Raw genomic sequence first — 8032 nt, forward strand, 5'->3', positions numbered from 1 at the left:
GCTTTCGGGTTTTTGTCAAGCTATAAGGTAAACCTTCACCACAGTTTTAGGTTTTTTCTTTACTTTTGTGGTACTAGAGGCCTTAGATTGACAGTAAACCGAAAGGAAACAGGGTTGAGAGTGAGGAGGAAGACATGCAGGAAAGATCCACGGGCTGGGACTTAAACCTGGGACAGCAGTGATGAGGAGGCTTTACCCCTGTGCCACCTCTGTCCCCACAACCTCAAGTCTTAAACTCCATTTTCCCATGATATTTGACCAGCTTCTTTGTGTCTGTTTTTGTGTCCCAACCGCACATGTTACCAATACATTTAAAAGTTTGAATGGTAATGCGTATCTTGCTACATTTTGCCACAACATTTAAACTTGCAGCATCCTCCACATGTTTGCTGAGTCTCTTGCGTGGCCATTTAAAAAAAAAAAAATTTTTAGAAAACATTTTTGCTTGTTTTTGTCTCAACAGATTCTCCCATCTGAGCTATATATCTCAGCAGCTCTTCCAGAATGGGGCCTCTCTGATGAACGCTAACCTTGCTCTTTCTGTCAGTTTTGGTCGACAGCCAGTAAGGTCTGCATTTCTTCCATACTCTTTCCATTTTTCAGATGATGAATTGAACAGTGCTCTGGGCAACATTCAGACATTGTTTTGTAATCTACCTTTGCACTACACTTCTCTAAAATATTATGACCTGTCTACTTGTTCCTTGGCTCTATGCTTCTGTTCGTTCACATATGTTCTCTAACAAACATCTGCCTTCAAAAGTTGTGTGGTTATCAAAGAGATTCCAGTGAATTCATCAGTCAGTTGAACTGAATTTTATTTTGGGAATAGGAGTAAAGGGGATGGAATAAAAATGTGGATGACCCCTTAATAATCTTTATTTGTAAAAAAGAAACCCCAGAATCCTTTCCCTTACACTTGATCAAAAAGTATCAGTTTGTGTTGTTCGATCACATAAAATCCTAAAAGAGTAAAATAAAGGTTTGTAGTTATAACATTTACAAAGAAATATACACCTATTACACTGGCACATGTTAATCTAAAATGCGGGCAAAATGTTTTGCGTGTACAGTATGTGCAAAGGTCAGTCCAAATTACATAGGTGCAAGAAATTAGAATCAAAATTTCTGAAAAAAAAAACAAAAAAAAAACTCTCCAAGCCCCTCTGAAAAATAAAAATCCTGGTGCTAATGCTCAGTTTGGTTTTTCCTCTTCTCCTTCCTGCTCTTTTCTCTCCTTTTCATCCATCCACGCATCCAGAGCCATCTGCAGGCCATGGTCCATCCCCAAAGACAGGGGATCACAAAGGTGTTATTTTTCAAAGCAGGCCCTGTCCGCCTCCTGCCGAGGGTGTGCGGCTGTGGTTCAAGGGAAGGTGGGAAACTTCTGAGGCCCTGTTCCCCCCCCTTGTAACCCCTCCCTGTCGCCCGCCTTCCCAGGGGCAGCCCTTTGAGGGTGTCATAACTGCGGCCTGTATAACACGGGTTACCGCTGACGGCGGTTGGTCACAGTTGATGAAGCCTTTAAAGCTGCTTCCTTTCTCATGGTTTCTGTTAAAATTCTGGAGAGCGGGACCGCGGCCTGGCTCACAGACAGTTGCAGGCAAAGGAATGGGGAGGATTTTGGGAGCAGGGTGACGTCCTGCATTTTGACTTGTGATAAGTAGAGGGTGCTCCAGCTCCATGGTTGATGTTGCTCAGTGGATTGCAGCCCTACGTTGCTACCCTCCTAATGCGCCCAGCATCAAAAAAGAAAAATCGAAAGTGCTGTCTTCATTTTAGGTTATGTTGTAAATAGCAAAAAAAAAAAGTCTATTTTGTCCTTACCTTCGACTTATAACAGAAGAAAATACCCCATAAATCTCCTTAAAAGTGGATAGGACTGCAGATCATGCAGCTGTTGCAGTGCCATCCTGTTGTCTTGCAGCATCGGGGGTCGGGGAGGCCAAACACAATGTAAAATAGGACAGAATTCCATGATAGTGTGGCCATGATAGCACAAGAGGACAAACACAGCATCTGGTACTCACCTCTTTCTCCAGAGAGTTCCCGTGGACACAGGGTCCCCGCTGGCACATCGTAAAACTTGATTGTGGAAAACACCCATCATGCTGAGACCGATAAATGGGAAAATCGTAGAGGCTTTTATTTCTAAATATGGTTGCTGCAGCGGACAAGGAAATGAATGGCTTTGCAAATGGTATTGTTTTTATTATTTTGTTGTCAATTAGTGACGGCTGAAAATGTGTTTACATTTTTAACCGTCATTCATTACTCTTTCTATTACAATGTCAGTTACATTTTTAATGAAGCTCTATTTTACATCAAAATTTCTACTTAAAATATAATCAGCAGCTTGATATTGTTAAAAGACGTTTTAAAATATTTCAATCTGTTGCCTATTTTTAATATGTGTTTCATATTTTATTTACATTTCACACATTGCTTTCGTTATTTTTATGACGTTGAGCAAATCAGCAATAAGTTCTGAATTCAGTGGGAAAAAAAATAGCAACAAAAAAAATGCACAATTTATTCTAAAAAGAATAAAAGGTAAATTAGAAACATCTCCATGGAAATTGGCAGTTTCAGTTTTTACAGTTTCGGGAGTGTGTTGAACCTGGCCAGGCCAGACAAAAAAAAAAAAAAAAAAAAAAAGCGAGGCCCGCCATGTTGCCCTGCGTGAGTCAGTGTCAGTGCAAAGAGCAAAGGCCAGTGCGGTTCAGGACTTCTCCTCGGGCTGTGTACAGACAGCATGTGGACAAGAGGGTCTGAAGTGCACAATGCTCCTCTGTTCTTTGTGCTGTACTTCTGTCTCGCTGACTTTCCGTCCTGCAGACATACGCTCATCTTCCTCTTTCACACTCACACAGATGCACGCGCAAGATACACACATGCATGCACGCTGAAGAGTTTTCGCCACGCAGTCGGGAAGACAGGGGTCAGTGACTGGATGCTCCCAGCTGAGTGCTGCAGAGCAAGCCTTCTCTGAAACACGCACACACACATCCACACGTGCAGAGTTAATGTCTTTTTCCATGTTGGCTCCATGTAAAAGGCTTCTGCTTTTGTGCCGCCTGTATTTTCTCAACAAAACTCCAACATTTCCAAAAGTTGAGGAGATCATAACCACACTATTTCACTCAGGAAAAAAAAAAATCTGATCCAATTTCGTTGGTTTTATTTAAACAATTTAATCGGGAATTTTTTCACGATATTGCAGTTATTTCATGCAATTTTCAACCCAATTCAAATGAAATCCTACATTTGCCAAACCATTACTTTTTTTTTGTTCTGTTTTAACACATTTTTATTCAAATAACTTTGATTAAACTACACTATTTCAGTGGAACTTATTTGAACATGCTTCATACATCATATATATTTACCTTTCAACCTTAACTTTAAATTTATTTTTAAAAAATATATATTGGGATTGCTTCTGCTTGTGTTTTCGGATAAATATATCAGATAAAATTATTCAGAGTAATAATTGAGAGGGAAATTGGTATCTCATTAGTCCCAATGGCTATAAATAAATCAGAAATCACAAATCAGTGCTTGATGAATAATTACTACAAGTTTATTTGTAACTTATTTGTTATTAAATACACCACATATCATCACTGGGCGACTGTGGCTCAGTGGGAAGATTAGTTGCCCTCCAATCTGAAAATTGTGGGTTTGATTCCAGTTTCCTCCTGTCAGATGTTGATGTTTCCCTGGGCTAGGCAGGTAAATGCCTGACCATCTATGTATCAGTGTTTGATTATTTGTGCGATAGGGTGAATGTGGCATATGTTCTGTAAGTGCTTGGAGTGGTCAATATACCTCGAAAGGTGCTATATTTATTTACTGCATTTATTTAACTTTAAAAAAAAATTACAGTCAAGATTGTCCCCAAGAACCTGGATAGTACTGAAATTATATGAGTAAGTGACTTCATGGGAGACAAAGCATCATCATTTCCTAAACTGATTGACCATGCGGTCAACAGATGATTAAATCGACAACCTCTCAACGCTCCTCTTTATTAATCACCCCTTCAGTACCGCTGCATCGATTAAAAAACACTGTAATCACGCAGCCGTTAATCATTAGTGTCAAAATTGGAGAAACATAATCCAGCCAGACTGCGTGTATGTGGGGGGTTTGCAGAGGAAGTGGAATGCATACGGGATGGGAAGACTGATCCCTCTGTTGCTTTGACGTCAAGCATCCATCTACTGGTGTTATTCCTTAATCTGATTCACTTGGCTGCTCGGCGGACTAGCGTTGCCTTTTGGCACGGTTTTAGACGCGTGATGGATGCTATTGTCAAAAATGCCAAGGTCAATATGTGACACGACAGCGAAAAAGAGAAGACTTTTTTTTTTTCTTTAATCTAAAAGTGCTTCCCATGTATCATCAAGTCAGCAGTCTGACCTTCCTTTACTCTGTAATAACATTCAGTGTGAGGACAACTGCTGCGTACATGCTCATGGGCTGGAGTTGCTCTTTAAAACGGGTCACGGCACTGTCGAAAAGAGACCCGTGTCACTCATGACAGTGTGCAGGCGTATTACTTACACAGAGACACATTTGGAAATGGAGCTTCAGTATTTCTGACACGAACACCAGCTGATTAAGACATGTTGTTATATCCTGATTTGAGCTTTTTTAACCAAGGTGCCACTGATTTACTGCACCGCTTTCTGTGCAGCAGCCATTAGACAGTACAGCTGGGCTTTGACAAATCATGACGTGAATAACTTGGGAGTAACGCATGACAATTCTGATAAATGACAAACAGCAGTTGTGAACTTGTCACCCAAAACAGAAATTCAATATGCCAATTTATCAGTTTGACTGACAATGTTGGCCTTAGTTTTGCTGCTCCTTTTTCTATGGTTCACCCCACTCAGCATTACTGAGACCTATTCTCAACTCCGCCAGTTATTAATACCTCATTTAGGAGCTTGTAAACATTTTCTAAAGTAAAAATAGTCCACTGTGGATATGACGGGTCATATTCTTTAGAAGTGTAAAACATCTTATCAGGACTTTGTAACAGTAGAAATCGGCATTTGTGTGTCAAGATGAACCGTCTCCTGTAGCAAGTGGAACTTTTCGGATCAAGAAAGCAACAGAAAAGTCTTTATATCATCCAAAGGGGGACAAACCTTTTGGGGTCAATCATTTATAATATATAATCTATTCACAAACAAAAATCCTTGCTTTACACAGAACCCCCATTAAAAAATATTTCAAGAACTTCCGGGATAAATTGAAGTGGATAACAGAGAACCAGGAACAACTGCTGGTGAATATTTACCTCTGAAGTTGTAAAGTGGTTTTGGGAATCATGCCTTACCCAACCATGCTCCATTTCTAAGTCAGAAAGACTGCTCAATATGCCAGTTAATGTGCTAGTTGACAGCCTAATATTATTTGCAATATTCATTGCAGTTTGTGTTTATACACTAAATGAAATGGTTCATTAAATCATTTCACAGCGTTGTGTGTGCGAAAGGTTTAATAAGACACAGCCCATCACAATAGATAGAGTTTGTTTCAAACATGCAACAGCAATGTTGGATTTTTAGGTTAGGAATGGCAAACAAATCTTAAATTCCCTACTTCAAATTCCGAGATCAAATGGGACTTGGAACTTAAACCTTGTATGTACAAATGGAGACTGACAACCCATGCATGGTCTGGCCCTCCTCTCTCCCATTGACCTTTCAAGGTAGACCCCATGGATTGATGGTGCAACAAGAATGCTCAATAATTTAACCAAATATCCAGTGCCAACATACAAGAAGATTTCTTCTTATCGCATTTGGTCTTAAAAAACAACAACAACTTTTCGGTTATTGTTTGAAACTGCTGGTCAAAATGACTTACTTGGTAATTTTAGTACTCACTGAGGTGTTGTTTGTTCCAGAAGTAAAAAAAAAAAAAAAAAAAAAAAAAAAAAAAAAAAAACCACTGACTAAAGGCAGGATGCTACTGTGCGTCAAACTTCTGAAAGTTCAAAATGAGATCCTTGCAGCACATAAGAACCCCTTGTGCGCTGCTGCCAGAGATGTTGATTTGAAAACTAATACACATAGTGGCAACTGAATCATTTCCTACTGCTGTTGCTATGCAGGGATGTCCCATCAAACTCTGGGCCAATGCAAAGCAGTCTTACACTGACAGAATTTTTAAAATGCAGCAGGTCTTGAACATACTAATTTTCAACGTTTCCTCTCTAAAATGTACTTGATAAAGCTGTGGGTAGCCACAACTGGTGGAGTACCAACGTGTTATACCCCTTGAACTTGTTAAAATGTTTGCCTCATTGCAAGCTCAGATGTAAAGTATTTTCTTTGGGATTTTATGTCATAGACCCACACAGAGAAGTGGATAATAGGAAAGTAGAGAGAAAATGACACAATGTTTTCAACATGTTTTACAAAAATATAATCTGAGATGTATGGCAAGCATTTGTGTATGACACACTATCATTACAATTACAACCATATGCCTTTTAATGTATAGCTGTACTAGCTTTATGCATCATCAACTAAAATTGTTGCCATTCATCATAGTAAAATAGCTCAAAACTCAATCAGAAAGGGTGGGACAAGTCTTGCAACAGATTGTCAATTGGATTTAGCTCTGGAGCTTGACCAAGAGGTTGTTACATATGATTTTGCTTTGATCTAAATTGAATTATTTCATTGAAACTCTAAATATGGATGGTTTGTGTAAGGGCTTAATCCTTCTGGACTCCAGTCTCGAGCCTTCTTCAACCTTTAGCAACGTTTCTGTCAGGAGTGTCCTGATCAACCTTACTGCTTTTCCTCACAGGTTTCTAGTCCATCACAGGAAGTCCAATAGTGTCGTCTGAAATATATAAGCAACCTATCAGCACATTTGTTTAAATATTGGTTATTTCAAGTGGAATCATTAACTTATATTCTTCTAAATCGTGGGTGATTTTAAGATTATTCAAAAGCAACTGATTTCCATAAAATTGTCCATAAAGTTTCCAATTATGACTTTAAAAGCTCGACTCCCACTGTAGTTTTAATGATGTTGTCTGATTAGACGAAAAAACAACAACATTGTGAGTCTTAACAAGCCGTTACCACCCAACAAGGTGAAGATCACACCAATAATTCCTTTTTTTTCCCTAAGTGATGCAAGGAAATGGCTGCTAACCCAAGTGGCGTTTCCCCACTGAGTCTTCATCTCCGACTGTCCACTGATTTGCCGCTCCCTCTAGCAGAACTGACCACCTCGGACACCTGCGGATGACCCCCCCATGCACAGTCAAATATGTTCACAGGATGAAACCAGAGAAGAGAAAATCAAATTGTTAAGACCTCTACTGACCCGCTGCTGGTGCTCTGTCCAGCTTCCTCATTTCCTATGGCCGGGGATGAGAAAGACCCCAAGTCTGGGAAAATGACTTCAATTAGCCGTAATGTTAATCACTATTTCTCAGAACAAAAGTCAAGCTGAGAAATCCCTTGATGGAAATTGTTATAATTGCCCTGACAACAGGAATGAATATTTCTCCCTGCTTAATTACATGTGACTTAATATTTAAATATACCATTTGTGGGTTTTAAGGTATCTTAATCTCTGCCATTAATTTTAAATATCTAGCATTTGGAGCAGCAGGGGTGCAGACAAATACCTTTTACTGTGAGACTGGTTACACGTGGCAGGTAACGTTTGGAGAATGTCAGGTATGTATTATGCACGAAGCACCGCTGACAGGTCCTATACACCTCGAGAAGGTGCAAGTAATTGTTTCCTCATCTTACGGTAAGTGGGACTGAACTGGGAAACAGATTGAGTAGCGGCTCTGACATAAACTGAGGCAATTTCAGATTTGATGCAGAGTGAATTTTCAACTCCATGAGACGGGGAAATATTGATGCATTCCAACTTTAATACTTAATCATTTTATTGCCATGCACAATACATAATTGTACATGTTCAGGATTTAGTAGAGAAATAATTAGCTAAAGTTGCCTTGGATACTAACATTTTT

This window comes from Fundulus heteroclitus, chromosome 21 (genome assembly GCF_011125445.2).
Source record: "Fundulus heteroclitus isolate FHET01 chromosome 21, MU-UCD_Fhet_4.1, whole genome shotgun sequence".
Taxonomy (NCBI): Eukaryota; Metazoa; Chordata; class Actinopteri; order Cyprinodontiformes; family Fundulidae; genus Fundulus; species Fundulus heteroclitus.